General features: G+C 44.9%; 1 protein-coding gene across 1 annotated transcript in view; it reads left to right on the plus strand.

The window, feature by feature from the left end:
- Positions 1-24112, plus strand: part of LOC147668103 (uncharacterized) — a 414401-nt gene that overhangs the window by 361321 nt on the left and 28968 nt on the right. The window lies entirely within an intron of this gene.

The following is a 24112-nucleotide window of genomic DNA, read 5'->3' on the forward strand; positions in this document are numbered from 1 at the left end:
GAGCAGGCAGATCTGGTAAGGCACCAATGATACAGGAGCAGGCAGAGCTGGTAAGGCATCAGTGATACAGGAGCAGGCAGAGCTGGTAAGGCACCAGTGATACAGGAGCAGGCAGAGCTGGCAATGCATCTGTGACACATGAGCAGACAAAGCTGGAAAGTCATCCATGATACAGGAGAAGACCAATGTGTTATTTGCTTGGTTCTTGAAATAGTTTGTTCTCTGCCCTTCATACAAAATGTCAGAACAAGCTATAAAAGAGTTTTGCTCCATAAGACCGGCAAGTTAGGTGTGGTTGTTTGAAAGTATTACTGTCAAATAAAATAATTTTTAGGAACATTAGATAGTACAATTCACTGCACTGAAGTGTGAGAACATGGAAGAAGTTAAAGGTTAGAAATCATTGAAAGAGCATAGATTGGTAAAACATGTTAAAAACATTAAGAGAAGACAGGTGAACAGAGGGGAGGGAGAACATTGCTGCTATTGTAACATTGGATGTGAGCTCTAATAAGATTATTCTACAAACCTAAACAGTGTAGCTTTATGTCTTACTTGACTAATGAGATGAAGGAGGCCCTTCTGTTGGTTGTTGGAAAAAGATTCCCAATCATGGGTGTGCTGGAGCGGCAGGGATTGTTACCAATTAATAATCTTGGTTTACCAGCATCAGGCTAACCCCAGCTGCTCTTTTTCCCTGAGGCAGTGGATCTTTGCCTTTGTTTTAGAGAAGACCAGGAGCTGTCCATTCTATACATTATGATCACAATCCCTAATCTATTTTTAGTCAATAAAGAGAGTCAGTGTGAGTTTAAGGGTTTTATTAATACAATCTTTTAGTAAATCATCTTTATTAAGGTCACAAGTTCATTCTTATTAACCTCAATTATTGAATATGAACAGAAATCAATAATCCATATTGGTCAATAAAAATCAGAATAAAGCGGATTATGCACGTTCCATAAAGGAAGAAAAACCCTGTTCTACCAATCAGGGAAAAGGCTTCAGTCAGAACTCGTAAAGAGTTTCATTTCATGAGAGTGAGAGAAAAAGCATAAAGCTTTAGCATCAAAAGTCAGCCAAATAAATCAAGAACTATATCAGAGCAGAACTGCTCTTAAAGAGAAGTTCGAGAAACTTAGTAGGGTCTCAAAGCAATATGAGAAGAAAAATGTCACAAGCATCTGGTAGTAAAAGTCTCCCCAAAAGTCTCTGCAGGGAGTAAATTAAATGCTACCAGTGGACCTGCATCACTTAGTGGGCCACCCACTTAAGTAACACCCTAAAACATGACCCAGGCCTGCCATTGCCTTCTGAATGCAGTTTTTAACAACCATGTAGACTTGGCATTTAACCCCCTCTTGTCAATCCTTAAACTCCCCTTTTGTTACATATAAGTCACCCCTAAGGTAGGCCCTAGGTAGCCCATAGGGTAGGGTGCTGTGTAATTAAAGGTTGGGCGTGCACTTTTAAGTTGAACATGTTCTGGTAGTGAAATGTGCTTTTCACTACTTTGAGGCCACCTTTCCCATAGGATACCATTTGGGGTTTCTTATTACATTTAATAATCTGTAATTTTCAATTGGGAGTATGTAGCTATGTCATGTTTGGTGTCTTTGGAATGTTAATGAAAAACCCATTTAAATGGTAAAGTTGGGTTTTTGTTTCCAATTTTGAAAATGCCACTTTTAAAAATGTGTATTAAGACAACAGGAGAAAGACCCATAAACCACGTTGGGATGGGTGTGTCATGAGAATAAGAACAGTTCCCAACAGGTATTATGTAGAGACAATTTCAAGAGTGTATGCAATATGCATTACAAGAAAGGAAAACCAAGGAGTCAAGGATTTGAAAAGAGGGTAGTCTTATTTCCATAAGAGGTAGGGCAAAAAAACTTTCAAGGTTCAATACAGTTAAGGCAGCACTGTACAGAGTGGATCTTGTGACAACCCGGTGACACTTGGTGCAAGTGCTATATACAATCTGTGACAAGTGAGTGTGCAAGTGTTTAAAAACAACAGCATAGGCGACGCATCAATCAATATGTAAACATCAGATAATGGCCCCAACAGAGACAAGTAACCATTACTTGAAACAAAATAATTGGTATGGGAGCACAAGACGTGAATTGCGTCGTGAAATTTGAGCTGTCTAGTCGACGGCGTTTCGATCCCGGTTGGTTGGGATCCTCATCAGGACGAGGGTTGTCGATGAGAACAGCGACTTAGGCTCTGGCAGGATGGTGTGGTTGCAATCCTGGATATGGACTCAGTCGTCAAGGGTACTGAGTGAAGCTTCCATCTGAGCAGCGAGTGGTACTGGCGAAACCTGATTTAATCAGGGCTGAGTGCCGTAACCGGGAGTCTGCTGTCACAGCGGTAGGCGGGCAATGAATGCGTAACGCATTCATTGCCCGCCTACCGCTGTGACAGCAGACTCCCGGTTACGGCACTCAGCCCTGATTAAATCAGGTTTCGCCAGTACCACTCGCTGCTCAGATGGAAGCTTCACTCAGTACCCTTGACGACTGAGTCCATATCCAGGATTGCAACCACACCATCCTGCCAGAGCCTAAGTCGCTGTTCTCATCGACAACCCTCGTCCTGATGAGGATCCCAACCAACCGGGATCGAAACGCCGTCGACTAGACAGCTCAAATTTCACGACGCAATTCACGTCTTGTGCTCCCATACCAATTATTTTGTTTCAAGTAATGGTTACTTGTCTCTGTTGGGGCCATTATCTGATGTTTACATATTGATTGATGCGTCGCCTATGCTGTTGTTTTTAAACACTTGCACACTCACTTGTCACAGATTGTATATAGCACTTGCACCAAGTGTCACCGGGTTGTCACAAGATCCACTCTGTACAGTGCTGCCTTAACTGTATTGAACCTTGAAAGTTTTTTTGCCCTACCTCTTATGGAAATAAGACTACCCTCTTTTCAAATCCTTGACTCCTTGGTTTTCCTTTCTTGTAATGCATATTGCATACACTCTTGAAATTGTCTCTACATAATACCTGTTGGGAACTGTTCTTATTCTCACTTTTAAAAATGTGACATTTTCCGGCCCTGTAGCCTGTCCATCTGTCAAATGACTGGGTGTATCTGACAGTTGAATTCATGAATTCTCCCATAAGACAGTCACGCAATAGAGGGATTAGGTGTGCCTCAAAGGGCTATCTGATGGCAGAATGAGGGGGATGAGCACAGCCCAACTACTTGAATAGCCTATGCTCTGCCTTCACACAAAGTGCCTAACTACCCTGCATTGTCACTACAGCCAGCTTTGATCCAGGGCAGGGAAGTCAGGATAGTCCATATACTTAAAGGAACCTTTCCGGAAGCTTCTTCCACCTTGTAGAAGAAGGGCATGGAGTATAAAAATAGAACATTTAGACGCACTCTTAAGTTCACTATTGGACCTGTGTAAGGACTTTCAGAGAACTGCCTGCTGCTGCGACCTGCTGTGCACTCTGCCGGACTGCTGCTATACCTGGAAGTACTGCTTTGCTGTCTTGAGCCTGTATTGAACCCTCAGAGGCCAGCCCTGCATCTTTACCTGCACTCAGGATTTCCAGGAGTGTCTCCAAGAGCTAATTTTCTGGATTCCGGCTCAGAGTCACAAGGACATAAAAGGGTTCCACCATCATGAGGCTCACCTGGACCCAGCATGAGTAAGCCCTGCAGCCCCCAAGAGGTGTCCCACCAATCCTGGACCCTCTTTTGTGGTGATAAAGATGCCCAGATGGGCAAATCCCCAAACTGTGGACTTGAAATATTTTTGGCCAAAAACTGCTCCGAGAACCAGGAGGAGACCGGGACAAACCAACTTGCCTGTTTGCCTGAGGAGCATCGCTGATCAGATTGACTTCGCGACTTCTCACGCTATTTTCTCTGCAGCAGCAAAACCTTTTTCAGCTATCCTTCTCCAAAGGTGTAACCAACCCTCTGGGTGTGTCTTTGGCTACAGCTCTCTGCCTCATTTGCTGGAGATTTCCGACTTCCATTTCAACACTAAGGGGTCAATTACGATGTCGGGCGATCTGCCCGACATAAATGCCCGCCACCCTTTTTCCCCCCGCCACATTACAATGGCGGGGGGGACCGCAGCGGAGGCAAACACCGCCCGCCACTTTTCCGCCCCGGTCGCCTCCTGCCTGGGGTGGAAAAGGGTTCATATGGCGGCGGTGTCTATCAGACACTGCCAGCCATATTTGGATGGGTGTCTGCAGTTGCTTTTGCCGCCACGGAAAGGCAGGCGGACTTAACTCTGAGGGCCCGGTGCGGGCCCCCAGAGTGAAGGAGAGTAGGGGGTGAACATGGGGGGGTACCTGTGGTACCCCCCTTCATTTGCATTTACAAAGCGTCAGGCACCGCGCGGTGCCTGCCGCTTTGTAAATGCAAATGCTGTCATGCATTTTTAGCATTGTGGCGGGCAGTGCTAAAAATACAGGATGTGCCTGCCACTGTGGCGGGCACATCCTAATACCCCCCACAGGACCCCCGCCCTTATGGTGGGCGGTCCCTATTACCACGAGGATGGCGGGCGGGCAAAGTCCGCCCGCCATCCTAATGACCTGTCCAAAAATGACAACATACCTGCAACACATCACTGATTTCTTAAGAAAACTTAATGAGATAATAATAGAAGATCAAACCGAATTTGTATTGTGCACTGTGGACGTGAATTCTTTATACACATCTATCGTTTTGAGTTGGATCACATTTTATCTACTACCGTTTGGCAAGAACCTCGGTTAACATACTACAGATACATAGAAGACATCTTTATAATTTGGAAAGGAGAGGAGACATCACTGTTGAAAGCACTGGGCCAAATTAACCGTGTTGACGAAAGGATTCAATTTACCCATACCGTCAGCAATGAAAGAATGGCCTTTCTAGATGTGGAGATCCAATTGAAAAATAATACACTCATCACCTCAGTGTACACAAAATCGACAGACTGCAACAACTATTTACATTTCCAAAGTTTTCATCAAATGAGTCTAAAAAGACAAATTCCTTACTCTCAGCTACTCAGAATAAAACGCATATCATCCACGGACACCATTTACAAAACAAACAGCAAAAAGATCAAAGTAAAATTTCAACAACGAGCATATCCTATTTTCATCATACAGGAAGCTGAAAGAAGAGTGGACACTAAAGAAAGACTACAGATACTAACGCCCAAAGCATCAACCAGTACCAAAGCAGAACGACCAGTCTTTGTATCAAAATTTTCCACCAAAAGCTCTAGAATAAAACACACCATCATTAAATATTGGCCTCTACTACAATTGGAAAATGATTTCAAAGGGATTTTCCAACCTAGCCCAATCTTTGCCTACCAACGCACAAATTTTTTTCAAATAAACTCTGTGCAAAATTCCAACATCAGGAGATCAAACATATAATTCCTTGCCACAACTGCGGGAAATGTAATAGTATTATTCGAGGCACCACACTCACTCATCCTACACAAGGAACCCCAATCAAAAGTAAAGCTAACGCAACATGTGACACCAACTTTGTAGTGTACCTATTAAAATGCCCATGTGGCCTACCATAAGTAGGCAAAACAGAATGTAAGATAAAAATTTGCCTCACAAAGCATAAACGCAACATACGAAACAAGAGCCTGAAATCTATGGTGGCAATACATTTTGCAGAGAAAAACCACAATACCAGCCAACTTCTGTACATGATTCTAGAACAAGTGATAGAAAAAGAAGGATGTGACAACAAAAAAATCTTACTCAGCGCGAAATTTATTGGATCCATAGACTGAATGCATTGTACCTTTAAGGGGTTAAATGAAAGACTTGAATTTAATTGTTATCTGTACATTTTTGATGGTTCTACGATAGGACTAATCACAGTTTTCATGATTTTTTATCATTTATCCTACACATACCGAAAATACCCACCAATCACTTATATACGAGTAGACTTCATAAATATCATGAGACCAACGTCACTTATTCCATTTATTTCATTCATTGTGTTTATTTGTTGCATTTAGAAAACTAGATGTTTTACATATTACGTTTGTTTAAACGCCTTGACTTGACACACTTTGATGACGCACATAGTCTTTCTTCTCCTTTCTTCTCCATCTGTTTGGAGTGACGCCCACACACACGACATGGTAGCATCCCTGGTCACCTAGATGATGTGTCACACATCCGGCCGAGTCGGGTTTGCACTTATTAGCGGTCCGCCCGCTACTGTAAATGACCACACTGGGACCTTGTTGGGGAATAAAGTAAGTTCTTTATTCGGAGCGCCGGAGAAACACTGCTCGCCCTGAGCTCCGGCCTCGCACTCACAATCTCCGCCCTTCCGGTTCCGGTCGGGGCGTGCCCCACAACAACTAGACCGTCACCACATATCTCCCCCCTTTATAGCACAATGAACACAATAAAAGAACAGTCTTACTTGGTGTTCATAATATAGTCTTCAAACTTCTTGGGGATTCTTACAACTCTGCCAGCTCTTGTTCTGTCCATCCCCTTCATGTACTGTCCATCTCCCACCCCGTGGGAAGTCCCTTGCCGACACTCCTCTGAGGTACCCTTCTGTTCTTGTTCAGTGCGCCTCTTGTCTGTATCCTTGCTGACGCCTCCTCGGGTTGTCTCAACTCCTTTTCCTTTGTCCTTATCTTCTCCTATTTTGGAAGGTGTGCACTCCTTCACTTCTTCCTCTTCTGCACCTCCTCCTTCTTGTCCTTCAGTCCCATCTTCGTGATGCGGTTCATCCTCTCTTGTCTCTTCCCAGTTGAGAATTTTATTGCATCTTGCCATCCTGTAGTGCGACCACACTTTCCCGTTGCTGAGAAGTGCGGATCTGGCATATGGTTCGATGACCTTGAGGGGTGGAGTGAACTTGCTTTCTCCTTTCCTCTTCATGATCGCCAGCTTGACCCTCACCCATTCTCCTTTTTCCAATACCTTCCCTTCTGCACTGCGCCTTTTATTGTAATGTTCTGCGTATGTTGCCTGTGCTTCCTCTATGTTCCTCTTTACCATTGCTGGAGACCACTTTCTCTGCACCATGCGCCTCCATGCTAGATTGTCCTTTGTGAACGGTTCCCTTCCTCTCAACACCTTGAACGGACTGTATCCTGTGCTTCCCGGGGTGATGCGGTATGCCCACAACATCTTGGGCAGTTCCTTTTCCCAGTCCAGTCCGGCACTGATCGCGGCTTGAATTGTCCCCATGATAACTCTATTGAACCGTTCTGCCAGTCAATTCCCGGCCGGATGATATATGGGCGTGTGTTTTACCTCGATCCCGTTCCTGCCCGTTAATGCCACCCATTTGGCTAACACAAATTGTGGACCATTATCACACGTTATCACTTTGGCGATCCCTTCTTTTACAAATACTGCTTTCAGGAAGGATAGTACTGCTTCAGTGTCCACCGTTTCCTTTACTTCCACCTCTGGCCATTTAGAGTATCTGTCTATCATGACTATCGCGTACTTCTGCACTCCTTCCTTATTGAGGATGGGTCCTATGATGTCGATGGACACCATTTCCCACGGACCGTTGGGTGTTGGAAATTTTCCTAACGGAGGTCTCATCAAGGTCTGTGATTTGTCCGCACGGGAGCACGATTTGCAGTTTCTCACGTGCCTCTCAACTTGGGCATCTATGGCGGGCCACCAGTACATTTGTTTCGCCAATGCCTTTGTCTTTGTTATCCCTTGATGACCTTCATGTAGGATTGCCAGTAGGTGCTCCACTAATGCCTGGGGAGGAATTACTCTGTCCCCTCTTAAGAGGAACGTTGGATTTTCCCCCAGCGACAATTCTTCCCTGACTTCCCAGTATTTTCTCATCTGGCTGTCCAGGTGTCTTTTGTCCGGCCATCGATGCATTACGTATCCTTTGACTGCTCCCAGAGTTTCGTCCTGTTCGTACGCCTCAGCCCACTCCTGCGCGCTGATGCTTTGTTCCATGTCCTCCATGGTGGCCACCATGTACCCCTCCCATCCGGGGGGTTCTTGTTCTTCCACTCCCTCCTTTGCTGCCGCTCTGCTCAAAAAATCTGCAACTCTGTTCTTCGGGCCCGGTATGTACTCCATCTCGTACACATAGTCCAACAACCTTAGTGTCATTTTCGCTATTCTGGGCGTAGCGTGTGCGTTCCCATTGGAGGTAAGCACCTTAATCAAAGGTTTGTGGTCTGTGCGCACCAGGAACATGGCTCCCCACAGGAATTGTCTAAAACGTTCCATGGCCCACACCACTGCTAACATTTCTTTTTCTATCACACTAAATTTCTCCTCATTTGGAGCCAGGGATCTTGAAGCGAAACAGACCGTGGATAACTCTCCCATTTTTGTCCTCTGCATCAGCACTGCCCCAAGGCCTTTGTCGCTGGCGTCCGTGGTTAGTATTGACGCCGCGGATTGATCGAATCCCTTGAGCGGTATCGCCTCACTCATCTCTTTCTTCAATGCCTCAAATTCCTCTTGTTCTTCTTTGTACCACTTGAACCCATTTTTTTCTTTCAGCAGCTGTCCGATGTGGTGGGTCTTTGTGGCAAAGTGGGGAATGAATTTGCTATAAAATTCGGCCATCCCCAAGAATGACCTGACGTCTTCTTTCTTCGCAGGGGCGGGCGCCTCCCTTATTGCTGCCATGTTGGCTCTCTTTGGCTCAATCCCTTTCTCGCTGATTTCATGTCCTAGGTAGGTCACTGACTGTTTTTCGAATTTGCACTTTCCCCATTCAGCTGTGAGCCCGTTGACCTTCAGTATTTCCAGGACCTTGTGCACTTTCTCATTGTGTTTCCTTTTTGATCTTCCCATTACCTGGATATCATCTTGGAAGTACTGGACACCTTCCACCTTCTGGAACATCTTGTGCACTAACTTTTGGAAGACCGCAGCGGCTGATGCCAGTCCGAACGGCATCCTCACAAATTTGTAACACCCAAACAGTGTGATGAAAGATGTGAGGTGGCTGCATGATGGGTGCAATGCTACCTGATGGTAAGCTGATGATAGGTCCACCGTTGAAAACCACTTAATGCCTTTGGTTTTGGTAAACATTTCATTGATGCGTGGGAGGGGAAACTTGTCCACCAGAATGTTTTTGTTTAGCTCCCGAAGGTCCACACACAATCTTACTTTCCCATTGGATTTCTGTGCCACGACCAAGGGGGATAACCATTCCGCGCTCTCGATCGCCTTTATGATCCCGTTTCATTCCAATCTCTCTAGTACTTCTTGTACCGCTTCGCGGCACCTGAACGGAATGTTTCAGGCCCTGTGGGACACCGGAGTCGCTCCTTCCTTCAGGTGTATCATGTGCGTGTACTTGGTCAATCGTCCTATCTCCCCGCTGAACACCTCTGGGTACTGTGATGGTTTTTACTTTATCCAAAGCGAGATAGATAGGGAATTGGCTTATGGCCTTTGCATTGAGACACGGTTCTCCAAAATTAGTGAGTTATTTCTATTTATTTCAGAACAGATAGTTGGAGTGTATCATATGTTCACAACGAAGAACAAACTACTTAATCCAGTAGAATCCTCTTAAGGCACAGTCTTTCAGGATGAGCTATTTCGGCCGGTTATGCTGCTTCCACACTGCAACCCAGGCCGGTACTTCCCAAGAGGCGAGACAAACCGAGAAAAGAAAGGACACTACAGTCACTTATCTGTCCTTATTACTTATAGGCTCTAAGGTGCTCCCCTTCACCAGTTTTCTAGGATCACCACAATAAAGTGAGGCAAGGAAGGTAGTGGGTTGAATAGGTGGAGGTAACAAGGAGGGTGAGAATCATTACATGCACTTATTTGCGCCAAAACCCCTACCACCCCTTCGCCTCCAACCTCTGTTTCTACCCTTCTTTCCCCATCACTCGCCTGGGGCTACGGTCCCTGGTGACCGTAGCAGTCGGTATCTCGGCGTCCTGTGCCTTCAGGGAACTACCGGATACTAGCGCATCGTATTTTGGGGTTCTTTTCTCCTCCTCTCGTGTCTGGGGACCCTCAGACTCCTGCTCCGACGTTCTCCTCCCTTCGCGCTCTTCTTCCGCTGCTCTCCGCGCTCCTCCTGATGATCCCGATTCCCTCCACCTGCGATAACCATCGTTCTCTCCTCCGTCTTCCTGTAAAGCTAGACCGCTGAGAGTTGCGTTGTCGGGCGCCCCTCCGGGCGCCATCTTGGAGTTCTCGGCGCAGCCTATATTACATTGCCTTTCTTCTTGGGATGGACGATCGGGCCATTCTGACACAGGGAACCTGGATAAGTAGTCCACATTTCCTTGTAATATTCCTGGCATGTGTAAAGTCTGAAACGAAAAAGGTTGTAAGGCCAGGAACCAGCGTAAGACTTTAGCATTGGTGTCCTTGTTAGTGGCTAACCATGTCAATGGGGCATGATCTGTTACCAGGAAGAAGGTACGTCCTAACAAATAGTACTGCAATGATTCCATGGCCCACTTAATGGCAAGACATTCCTTCTCCATTGTGGCATATCGGGTTTCTCGTGGAAATAGCTTTCTACTTAAGAATAGCACTGGTTTAAGCAGGACTTGGGAATCTGGTTGTGACAAGACTGCTCCTAGTCCTCTATCTGAGGCATCGGTTTGGAGAACAAACGATTTCTTATAATCAGGACAGGTTAATACTGGAGCTTGGCATAATAAGGCTTTTAAAGCCTCAAAACTCTTTTCTTGTGCTTGACCCCATTGAATCTTGGCCCTGGATGGTTTGTTTCTTAACAGATCTGTAAGGAGACTTGCTACCTCTGACAATTGGGGAATTAATCTTCTATAATATCCCACTAATCCCAGAAAAGGCCTCACTTACCTTCGAGTGGTAGGTTTAGGAATCTTTTGAATGGCTTCTAACTTGTTTATTTGGGGATTCAGGGTGCCCTCACTGATAGTGTACCCCAAATAGTCAATTTGATGTGTTCCCAGTGTGGTTTTCTTTGGATTCATAGTGAGTCCTGCCTGAGTCAAAGTGTCGAATAAGTTCCTAAGGTGCTCCAAATGAGTTTCCCAGTCTGGGCTGTACACTACGATATCATCCAAATATGCAACGACTTATTTCTGGTGTGTTCGTAGTAGAACATCCATGAGTCTCTGAAAAGTAGCTGGAGCCCCATGTAGTCCAAAAGGCATGACTCTAAACTAATATAACCCAGAGGGTGTTGAGAAGGCTGTCTTCTCCTGAGCCGACTGGGTTAAGGGTATTTGCCAATAGCCTTTGGTCAAGTCGATAGTAGACATGACCCTAGCCGTTCCTAATCTTTCTATTAATTCATCTACTCTACGCATGGGATAATTGTCGAATTTAGAGTTAGCATTCACTTGGCGGAAGTCTATGCAAAAACGGATGCTTCCATCCGGTTTGGGCACTAACACAATGGGAGAACGCCAGTTACTCTTGGATGGTTCGATTATACCGGCTTGTAACATCTTTTCAACTTCCTGTTCTACTGACTCTCTTCTAGCCTCAGGGATACGGTACGGTTTGATATTCACCACCCTTCCAGGCGGAGTGATGGTGTCATGAGTGACTAAAGAGGTCAACCCTGGGTTGCCTGAACTAAGCCCTGGGTATTGGTCCAACAGTTGTTCTAACTGTTGTTTTTGTTCAACAGACAGCTTAGGTCCCATGGTTGGTTTTTCGTCTTTCCCAGTAACTTCAAAACTTTGGGGTAAGTCTAGCTTTTTATGAATGGTCACCTGACTGATTGTTTGGACTGGTCTCTGGTCTGTATTTATAACATCGGGCTCTTCCCATTTCTTGAGTAAGTTAATGTGATAAGTTTGCCCTATTGTATTGGTATGGGGCACAGCAACCCTATAGGAAACTGGAGTTACTTTTTGGACTACAGTATAGGGTCCCTGCCATGTTGCCAACAATTTCTTGTCTGAGGAGGGAAGGAGTATTAGAACTTTATCCCCTACTGCTAATTCTCTCATGTGGGCAGAGCGGTCGTACTGAGTTTTCTGCCTATCTTGTGCCTTTTCCATATTCTGGTGAACTGTGTCCCACAGTGTAGCTAGGGTCTCTTTCAAGGTTTGTATGTAACCCAATAGAGGTTTGCCCTCATCTTCCTCCTCTGTCCACTGTTCCGCTGCTATATCTAATAGAGTGCGGGGTTTTCTCCCAAACAAGAGTTCAAACGGGGAAAAGCCAGTGGACTTTTGTTCATGTGTTCGAATTGCAAATAACACTAAGGGCAACTTTCTGTCCCAATCTTTTCCTGACTCTCCTATTAGCTTCTTGAGTATAGTTTTAATAGTCTTATTGTACCTTTCTACTAGCCCATCTGTCTGGGGGTGATATACCGCCATTCGAATTTGATGAATGCCTAGAACCTTACATACCTCCTTCATTAGCTTAGCCATAAAAGGAGTGCCCTGGTCTGTCAACAACTTCGCAGGAAACCCCACTCGAGAAAAGAAAGACACCATAGCCTGGGCGACTGCAATTGTAGTCATACTTGTGAGAGGAATGGCCTCAGGGTATCTTGTGGCGTAGTCTACCAGGACTAGTATGTATTGGTGTCCCCTAGCAGATGGAAGTAGAGGTCCCACTAGATCCATCCCGACCCGTTGAAATGGAACATCAATAATTGGTAAAGGTTGTAAAGGTACTCTTTTGTCTTTTGAGGGATTGACTAACTGACATTGTGGACAAGTGGCACAAAATGTTGCGGTCTCTCGATACACCCCTGGCCAATAGAACTTCTCTAATAAGTATCTCAATGTCAGTTCCTGTCTATAGTGTCCTCCCCCTGCCTGGTTATGAGCTAACTGCAATACCTGTTCTCTGAAGGCCATGGGTACCAGCAACTGCTCCATCTTATCTCCCTTTCCTTCACTGACTCTGTACAACAATCCGCTTTTTACAAAGAAATATGGTCCTACCTTCTCTGATTCAAACTCCTGCACTTGACTCCAGGCATTCGTGAGAGTGCTGTCATCCTTCTGGTCTGCACGAAAACTCCGAGCCGGAGTATTTCCATTTTCTGGAGAAGAGAGCAGACATGAGGCAAAATGTTGACAGGCAGAAGTATATCTTTCTTTGTCTCTTCTTTTCTGATTTTTAGATTTCTTTTCCCTATCTTGAGGACTGGTTATATTTTCACTGGAAAACGGAGCTTCCTGTAACCATTCCGTTTCTACCTCTTGATTGGATACCGCAGTCAGATACTCATCAAACTTAGGTAGGTCAGTACCTAACAGAATAGTTTCGGGTAATGTGGGAACCACTCCTACCTTCCTTACTTGGGGATCTCCATCTATTTCCAACAATACCTCTGCTAAAGGATACTCTTTGACGTCCCCATGTACGCAAGAAATTAAACTGTTTCCTCCTCACAAATAGATTGTAAGGGTACTAAATCTTGTACTACTATGGTTTGATGGCAACCGGTGTCCAGTAGGGCTTCAATAGTTTTACCATTAAGATGAATGGTCTTCTTGTATCTTCTTCTAGGGACCCCAGTGACTTGTACTCTGCCTCGGGCCCACCCCACCTCCATGGGTTCTGTACCGTCATTATTCAGAGGGCAGTTAAGTGAAATGTGCCCCCACTCGGCACATCTGAAACATTGGGGACTCATGTTAACGGGATTATTGACTTTCGGAAAGGGTTTTGGACTGATTTTGGGTGTAAAAATGGGACGTTTCTCTCCGCCCTCGGTGGAGGCTTTCGGGGTAGGTTTGGGAAAAGCAATAGGTACTCTGCCTGGGGGAGCCTTAAAATCTGGAGACCGATGATATGCACAAGCCAATTCAATGGCTGATTGAGTTGTCAGTCCTGGATGTTGCTTTAGCCACGCTCTGGTGTTAGTGGGTAATGCTTCCAGATATTGCTCGAGGTAGATGTGTTCAGTGACCTCTTCCATTGAGGAAGCATGAGGTTTTAGCCACCGATTTCCCAGGTCTCGGACTCGATAATACAAGGCTTGGGGATTGTCCCCGGTAACCCACTTTACTTTTCGAAAGCGGGACCGATAATACTCATGGTCACAACCCAATCTTTCTAATATTGCTTTCTTTATGTCTTGATATGGGGTCACTCCAGCTGGGTTAGCCGCTTGATATGCTGCTTGTAATTTTCCCAAAAGGAGGGGTGCTATATATTGGCACCACCGCTCAGGGTGCCAAGTAGCAGTGGCAGCTACCCGCTCAAAGTTAGTGAAGAAGAAATCAGGATCTTCTCCTTCCTGAAACTTCTGTAGCACACTCCCTGGTATGTTAGGTTGTACGCGGGTATTGGAAATGGCATCCGTGAGTCAGAGAATGGCTGTATCCTGAACTTTCTGATTATTAGTTAGTAGAGCAGCCTGTTCTTTCATCGCGGTTTGAAAAGACTCTCTTTCTTTTCGGGCATTTTCATTCTGCTGTTCAAATACCAATTGCAAATGTCTCTGTCCCTCTGCCAATTGGGTTATCATATCCTGTACTGTTACAGGTTGTGTCATCTTGTTTCAGACGACAGTATCCACTTCTGACACCACTGTGATGGTTTTTACTTTAACCAAAGCGAGATAGATAGGGAATTGGCTTATGGCCTTTGCATTGAGACACGGTTCTCCAAAATTAGTCAGTTATTTCTATTTATTTCAGAACAGATAGTTGGAGTGTATCATATGTTCACAACGAAGAACACACTTCTTAATCCAGTAGAATCCTCTTAAGGCACAGTCTTTCAGGATGAGCTATTTCCGCCGGTTATGCTGCTTCCACACTGCAACCCAGGCCGGTACTTCCCAAGAGGCGAGACAAACCGAGAAAAGAAAGGACACTACAGTCACTTATCTGTCCTTATTACTTATAGGCTCTAAGGTGCTCCCCTTCACCAGTTTTCTAGGATCACCACAATAAAGTGAGGTAAGGAAGGTAGTGGGTTGAATAGGTGAAGGTAACAAGGAGGGTGAGAATCATTACATGCACTTATTTGCGCCAAAACCCCCACCACCCCTTCGCCTCCAACCTCTGTTTCCACCCTTCTTTTCCCGTCACTCGCCTGGGGCTACGGTCCCTGGTGACCGTAGCAGTCAGTATCTCGGCGTCATGTGCCTTCAGGGAACTACCGGATACTAGCGCGTCGTATTTTGGGGTTCTTTTCTCCTCCTCTCGTGTCTGGGGACCCTCGGACTCCTGCTCTGACGTTCTCCTCCCTTCGCGCTTTTCTTCCACTGCTCTCCGCGCTCCTCCTGATGATCCCAATTCCTCCGTCTTCCTGTAAAGCTAGACCGCTGAGTGTTGCGTTGTCAGGCGCCCAGCCGGGCGCCATCTTGGAGTTCTCGGCGCAGCCTATATTACAGTACTCCCTTTTCCACGCTTCTCCTTCGTAGACTTCTTCCGTGTCCGTTGTCATTACTTTTTCTACTCCTCCTGGATTCAGTTTGATGCCTAGATCGCCTTGGTCCCTCCATCCAAGCACCGACGGCCCTTTTTCCGATACATATAGTTTGCATTCTGCTTGACGTCCTCAGAACTCGAACAGTAAGGGACAGTATGCGACCATGGGGATCCTTTGACCTGTGTAGGTAACCGGTCTCAGGTCCATGGGTTGCAGCTCCTTCTGTATTGTTCCCATGAATTCTTCTTCCCATACTTTTCTCTGGACAATCGTGATGGGAGATCCTGAGTCCGCCACTATGTCAATCATTACTCCCCCTATGTTCATCTTCAGTACCGGTTTGCTGGATGCCTTGCAGTTTACGTTCAATACTTGCACATCTATGTAGAGTATTTCTTCACCTTCTTCTTTATCTCCTTGCACTTCTTCTTCCTCCATATCGCCCTGTTCGATGTATTTTACTGCCGCCCCTCTGGGTTTCCGCCTGCAGACTCTTTCGTAGTGTCCAAATGTCCCGCAATATGCGCATTTAGCCTTGAACGCTGGGCACGATTTGTCGTTACCTATGTGTGAGAGGCTGCCGCACCAATAGCAGTTCGTTTTCCTGTCCCAGTTCACTCTCTGCCCCACTCCTGTACTTTACTGTTTTTTCTTCGTAAACTGACTTCTGGGTGGTCCTGTTTGTTTCGGTTTCTCTCCTTTATTGCTCATCATCACTTTGCATACTGTTTGTTTGCTGCCTGTGTCCTTTCTGGCTGCTTCTGCGCACCTCTTGGACAACTCTACCTTCTTCACCAATGCCCATACTTCCTTAAGCGGTGCGTCACCATTGACCCATAGCTTCTCTTGCACTGTGGTGTTCGAGGTATGCATTATGATTTGATCTCTCACCAACTCGTCGTGTAGGTTCCCAAATCTGCACGTCAATGCTAGTTTTTGAAGCGCCGCTACATATTCATCGATGGTCTCGCCGCTCTCTTGCTTCCTCTGGAAGAACTTACATCAGTCTATGGCCACGTACACCACTGGCTGGTAGTGAGCATCTATGTCTTCGATGGCGTGCTGAAGCACTTCGGTGTCGGTCGCCTGTCTGGTTGCCTTTACAATATTGTCATACACCCGGATGCCTTCCGGCCCTAGATTATGCAGCAGTATCTTTTTCTTTCTTTCACTGGAGTATGCTGCGTCACTTTCCTCCTCTAGTGCTGACAGATAATTTTGGAAGTACCTCTTCCAGTCCTCCCACGGCATTGTGAGTTCACCTCTGTTCGGCAAGAATGGTACTAACACACTCAAGGATGTGGATGTCGTCGCCATCCTTTCTCTGTCCCTCTGGGGCTCCTGGGCTTGTCCGCTATTGCCTGGCGGGCTGCCTGGGGCTGGTCTCTCCTCCCCTGCTCTGTTGGGGCTTGAGCTGTCTCCCTCACTTCCTGACGCGCCTCGGGAGTCCAGGATTGCCTCCTGTTCCACTCCCTGCCGTCCACTGTGCCTTCAGCTGTGACAGTTGGTTTGTGACCTCGGCTATTTGGCAGTACCCTTGATGGCTACTAGAGGTGGCTCACTCCCCCTTGCGCGTTTCCAAGTTCTGTACTGCACCTTGAATGCGTCTGGCCCCTATTTAGGCTCTGTCTGCGTGCACAAGGATCGCTGCGAATTCCCTTTGTGGTATAGGGTTTTCTGCGTTGCCGCCTCTGGGCGCTTACTGATCCCCTTAGTTCACTAGGGGCAGCTTGTCTAGTTCCCGCCGTGTATGGCTGTGGGGTCCGCCTCTCTGTTTTTTTTTCTTTTATTTTACCACGTGGCCTCTTACCTACGTACCGTGGCTGTTACGTCGTGTCTCTGACTTCCCGCCACTCGGCCCTTGACAGCTCGTCTGTAGTGCCTTCTGCTGCGCTCCTCCGCTAGGCTGCCATTGTAGGTACGCTCGCTGGCTGTTCCCGCGTCTCCTCTCTGCGGCGCTCCGAGTTGCATGACCTCTGTGTTCCCCGTCCGCGTGGTTCGTCGGTTTGTTTATTTTTTTTTTTTGTGTGGATTATGTATCCCGCCTCGTCGCCATTTATAGCGGTCCGCCCGCTACTGTAAATGACCACACTGGGACCTTGTTGGGGAATAAAGTAAGTTTTTTATTTGGAGCGCTGGAGAAACACTGCTCGCCCTGAGCTCCAGCCTCGCACTCACAATCTCCGCCCTTCCGGTTCCGGTCGGGGCGTGCCCCACAACAACTAGACCGTTACCACACACTTCCAGGTCACGCGCCCTTTTAGACCTGAGGCACACTTGCATTCTTACCATTTCGACAACAGACATTCACTTGCAATAACAAGACGGGCTTCACAGGTACGTTAAACTAGCTTTATGATTAACAATAGCGACGTTGGATGATAATGTACGAACACCATAACTATTGTAGCCTATAACTGTAACGACACTTGTCGTCATGTTCACGTCTGATTAACTGCGCAGGCACAGCTTTTCTTTCGGCTTTCAAACTCCAAAATACTACGGTCCATGTAGTGCACAAATCATAACTTTTCTTGAAGTTAGTTAAAATCTGGTTGTAATAATCAAAGCACCATAGTTTACATTTTGACTCACGCACCATAGATATCAGATCATGTTCACCCAAACGGTTTAACCATTTTTTAAAGCTTCATCTTTCTAGGATAATTAACTTCACATTATCACAGCCACTAAGTTTGGCGTTTGAACTCTTCTCTCATCCATGGCGCGATTAATATGAGGCACCATCGAATAAACGCTTCATTTTCTGTACTATTAACTCACCCGGTCCAGATTAAACCACTCTCCGCATTCTTAATTGTTCTTGGATTTACACGCACCTCAGTCCTTTCTGTACTAGGGAATACCCCCAGGTGAAGGGCTGGTCCTTCACCATATTCTGTTAAGCATAAACAGAACACATACAAGACTTTATATGTATTGTAACATTTTTGGAAAGATGTATATACCATTACCTTGAAGTGGGATGGAACATAAGGAACATCCTCAAATAATTATTATATGAAATAAATACCAATTTGAACCTCAAGAAGTTGGGTCAATCATTTGTGTAAAAGCGAAAGACTCGCTTTGGAGCATCTACAGGTTGGACCTTCCCGGAGGAAAGGGCAGCTCAGCTTGGTTTATACAATTTACGCCTGAAGGACAGGAGGCCACTTCCTGTAGTACCCATACCTCAAATTACTTTATGCAATTTAAGAAACTTGTTTTAAAATAAAGAAATAAAGAAAGGAGTGTGACTGAACTTTCAAATATTGCTGAGGAAAAATACATCGCGCTGGGACGCCTCCGGGCAGCTATTTTGCGCTTTATAAAACCTATTTTCATTTCATTTCATTTCACATACAACACTGTGGTATAATTGATTGATTTAATGCAATGACAATAGGAACTCCTCTGGAAAGCTACACGTGGATTTATAGTCAAACAATAAAACGTGAGACATATTCTGATGACAGATACCTATCACAAATATTAACTATAATTGACATAGCTAATCAGTCTTGCTTTATCAAAGCTTTTTGTTTGCTAGCATGGGATTTGCCCATGCAGCTCAAACAGTGGCAAAGCTAATAGCAGTGCTGCGCATCTCCAACTGTTATATTTTATGCTGCTTGTATGGACCTATAGTTACTGACTAAAGGTTTATGGTGGAAACCAACATCAGCAGAATATTTAAAAATACTGTGAAACCAATCTGGCTCTATAAAAAAACAGGGCGGATGGTTTCTAAACCATGAAGGTTTATGGAGACAAGTCAAAGTTACAAGCTTCATTAATTCAGCAGATAAGCTTAAAACTAAAAATGATTAATCACTCTGCGTTATATTTAAAATAGATGGCCCTGCAAATCATTGCAAGTTACAAAATGTGGAGCAAAGTGAGTTTCAGTTCCACAAAAGAACTTCCATAAGCTAAATAAAGCAAGTAAAAATCCTCAAGTGTGTAAGATGAATATGGGAGAAGAATGAATAGCTCCGGTCTGTACCATGTTGCTCTCGCCATCCGTCTCAAAGCCCCAGTGTGTGGAGTTGTGTCTTGAGAGGCCTAGAAAGCACCCTTGAGCCCCCTTGATGGGAGCCAGACCTGCAACAAGTATCATCCCCGGTTGTATAAAAATCAACTATAACAATTAGATCATCCATAACGAAGCTTGACAGTTCAGGTAAAAAATCAACAATACATTTGTTTTGGCCCTTATTAGTAGTGTAAACAGAGACAACACTGACAAAAGAAGACTGCCACCTTTCCCTGTGATCCAGCGGGTTACCAGCAACAAGTAATCTAACACCACATACTCACCTGGGCCCATAAATTCATTCACAACACACTGGCAATAATCGCTTGGGTCATGTTTTTGTAATTCTTCAGATTAGTTATCTCTAGTCCCTAACTAATCTTTCACTGATGAAAAGTTCTTTCCTCTGGTCAATGGACCATTAGTTGGAACTAGTTGATGGTGAAATGACATATGGTTTCAATATACTTACACCTTGGAAATTATCACAGAGTCGGGATGTAATTCTAAATTTGATCTCAGATTAAATTCATGTGAACCACTTACACAGTACAGAACAAACTCCATTTCCCATTTCCCACAGGAAGGAAGATTCAAATAATCAATCAAATTGCATTCATTTATACTTTGCAATGATACTGTATTGTAAGGGAGAGGATAGAGAGAAAAGCACATAAGCGCATATACAGATATAGTTATAGTTACCAAGTATGGTGTGGAAACCAACTCCCAGGCCTAGGAATTGGTAAGAGTCCCCATGGAAAGGTTTGGTGAACAAAGGCTTCAGGACAGGAATCAGGACAGGACAGAGGACCTCTCTCCTTCACTCCAACAGCATCACGGTCTGGACCTCTGTGCTCTCAGACAGCATCCCGGGCTCAGTGCTAGCTAACTAATGCTACCTCAATTTTACCATTCTGTATGCTGGTACCACCCATTAATGTTTCAAACTTATGAAAATACTAACTCTGATTGGACAGGCAAGGGGAGTTGATCATCACATCATGCTTATTTCCCATTATTTCTTTCAGCTCTTTGTTTAAAATCCCACCCTTTAAGTTTTATACATCAGTCTTTATTCCCACCCGTTAGTCACTAGGAGCCCGATTCACAGAATTAACTTAAGACAAAATCCTAAACGTACCACTTTTGGTATTTACAGAATGCACTTACTACTTCCGGCTCGGAGGTGGGATTTAACCATGGCTGAATTCTCCACCTCTGGGCCGGAAGCTCTGCCTCCGGTCTGCAAGCTCTGCCCCCAAGCCGGAAGCTCCGCCTCCGGGCCAGAAGCTCCGCCCGAAGCCAGAAGTTCCGCCCCCAAGCCGGAAGCTCCACCTCTGGGCCGGAATTTCTGGCCCGAGTGTGGACGTAAAGTTAGTAGTCGAAAATCCATTCTGCGAATACCAAAAGCAGTAAGTGCCTTCTGTGAATACCAAAAGTAGTAAGTGCATTCTGTGAGTACCAAAAGTAGTACGTTTTAGGATTTTGTCTTAAGTTAATTCTGTGAATAGGGCCCGCAGTAATTGTCACATATTAGAGGGAAAAAAACAGTAGTTCCTATCCAATTCAGTGGACTGTCCTTCCGGTTCCCATAAAAGTATCCACTGGAAACCTTGGACGAGGTCCAAGTTGACAGCGCGTCTTCCAGCTTGGTTCACTGCGCATGTGCAGTAGAACAAGAGGGAATAGACTGTCGTTCTGTACCTGTTTTGGAACTATGCGAATGCTTAGAAAGATCTTTCCATTGATTCCACTTTCGGCCAGACAGACTCTGATCCAGTCGCTCTTGGCTAGTCTTGGCTAGTACTTATTGCAGGTATAAATTTGCTGACTGAGTGAATGTGCGTATACTATAATTTGTGATTATATTCCCAACGGAAAAAACCTTTTTAATTAACAGTATATTGGAGCTCTATTTCCCTTGGGTCATATAGAGCCCCTCTCTTTTTGGTTAAAAATTACTACGCAGTTGACGCATGCGTACTAAAGAATTTCGGTTAGTGGCCATTTTAAGAATCACACTTGGGTTACTGGGTAATAAGACACATAGGCAAGCTTCAATCTTATTCTTAAATGTCGTGTAATGCATATTATTTCCACAATACAAGTTTAGTACAAGGTTAGTGGTTACAGGAGAAGATTGCATACAAGCAAGTCTCTTTTCCACTAGTCCTTGCTTCATCAACTGCAAGAATGGGAAACAACACTTACAACGCAACTTTTACAACGCACTACCTTTACAATGAAACTTTTACACCGCAACATCCATTACAACGCATGCCATTACAACGCAACCATTACAACGCATGTCACTACAACGCATACCACTACAACGCATACCTTTACAACGCAGTGATTACAACGCATTCCATTACAATGCATACCTACACTATCCAACACTTACCCTACTGTTGCACCCCTTGGAGTTAGAATAGTAATTTGTACCCCTACACTATCCAATACTTACCCTACTGTTGCACCACCTGTAGTTAGAATAGTAATTTTAACCCCTACACTATCCAACACTTACCCTACTGTTGCACCCCCTGGAGTTAGAATAGTAATTTTTACCCCTACACTATCCAATACTTACCATATATGCAATGTAATGGTATGCGTTGTAAATGTAGTATGCGTTGTAACGGAATGCGTTGTAAAGGTAGTTTCAAAGATTTCTTTGTAATGGCATGCGTTGTAATGGAATGCGTTGTAATGGATGTTGTGGTGTAAAAAATGCGTTGTAAAGGTATGCGTTGTAAAAGTATGCGTTGTAACGACATACATCCGCAAGAATACATCTCTCCGTAATTTTGACAGTAATATGAAAGTGGGTATATTTAGTAGCTATCCCTTTGTGTTTCCTGTTGAAAGAGGAATAAAGAACAGTTGGGTGTAATCTATGTTGCGTTTTATGCTAATTGTATTTTGAGGGATGTGTTTCCTGGAGAAATATCATTGCTGGGGAAGTCCACAGGAGTGACCTCCATACTGACAATCTCTTATTCGGGGAATTAAGTCCCTTCACATTTTGCACCTTGGTTATCACCGTAATTGATGTATGGGTGTATGATTTATATCAGTATTGGTGTATTCACATACCATAAGACAGTGGTGGGAGGGAAGGTGCCATCAGACCCTCCGAGGCCTCCAAGTGGTACAAGAAGTAGGTGCGTGACAGGTAGTGATGTCCAGAAGGGTGGGTGAACATTGACACGATAAACATAAAGAAATCATAAAAACAAAAGTGCACAAGCTGCACACTGTGCATTTCAAAAAACAACATAGAGGTGTTGTACTATAAGCCCAAGAGAAACTCCCCAAGCCTCAAAAGGGGGTTTCCGAGGTATTCCAAACCACACACGATAATACTGCAGGGATGAAGATGACGTGTCTCTATGCGTGACTCATGCCTTCCCTTGCCACTTTTCAAAAAATATATCTAAGCACTTGTTTAAAGGATGTCAAATGAGTTGGACTAGTTGAGCCTCACTCCTCCTCACATGGTAGCAAAATGTGAAGGATCATATTTACTAGTAAGTGACGGAGCGCGGCTATTTACAAGGATAAGGTGCAGCCCTGCGTTTCCTCCTGCGCTTGCGCTAATTTTAGCTGTCTAGTGCCAACTCAGACACCTGTGCTCCATAGTGCAAAATTTCCTTCATTGTAGGGGAAGATTGTTTTTGTGCAGGAAGGTGTCCCTTTCTGTACATACAAACAATCTGAAATGGCATTTTGCAAATTCTATGTGTGCTGCTTAACTCAAACCAAAGAAAAAAGAAAAGAAAGATCAACGGGTCAATATAGTATACACAAAATTTATATTTTTGGTGGAAAATTACAGTTGTAACAAATAATACAAATACTATTTATGTAATTGCATTGCACAGGTAGGTTTGTCAGGTTTTTTCGCGGACCATATGCCGTGTTTCTAGCCCGCATTTTTGGAATTGGAGTCCATGTGTGCTTGGCTGGAGTAATACAACTTATAACAATCTGTAAAATGAAAGTCATAAGCAGTTACAAGTTCTTCAGCATACATGGACTTATCTGTCTATTCTTGGCTTGAAGGAAGAGATGTTCATCCCCTCTCTTGTACCACAACAATTAATGAAGGATGCACCTCGGGCTGGGGATTACACACTGTAAGATCTCTGCACAACAGCATCTATGTCCATTCACTAATTTCCATACATCATGGTTGTTAGACCTGGTACCCTTGGTGTGGATCTCCTTGCATTTTTTGCCTTTTCCTCCTGTGTTTCTACTGTATGTTGGACTCTGTTTTGCTGGTCTAGATGCTTTGGGCACTTTACCCCTGCTGTTCAGTGCCGAAGTGCAAGTGCTTTCTTTGTAAATTACTGTTATGGATTGGTGTTTCTATGATTGGCTATTTGATTTACTAGTCAGTCTCTAGTACAGTGCACCGTGTGTGCCCAGGGCCTGTAAATAAAATGCTGCTAGTGGGCTGCAGCACCGATTGTGCCACTCACAGAAGCAGACCGTAAAATGTTACTCTGGCCTGCCATTGCAGAGCCTGTGTGCAGTCTGGGACTGCCATGTTGACTTGGCAAGAGCCCACACTTGCCAGTCCCGAAACCTTCCCTTTTTTACATATTAGTCACCCCTTAGGTAGGCCCAAGGTAACCCTGTGGGCAGAGTTCATTGTATGTTAATGGTAGGACATGCCCTGGAGTGTGTGGCATGTC

Source organism: Lissotriton vulgaris, unplaced genomic scaffold, assembly GCF_964263255.1.
Source record: "Lissotriton vulgaris unplaced genomic scaffold, aLisVul1.2 SCAFFOLD_504, whole genome shotgun sequence".
NCBI classification, from domain to species: Eukaryota; Metazoa; Chordata; class Amphibia; order Caudata; family Salamandridae; genus Lissotriton; species Lissotriton vulgaris.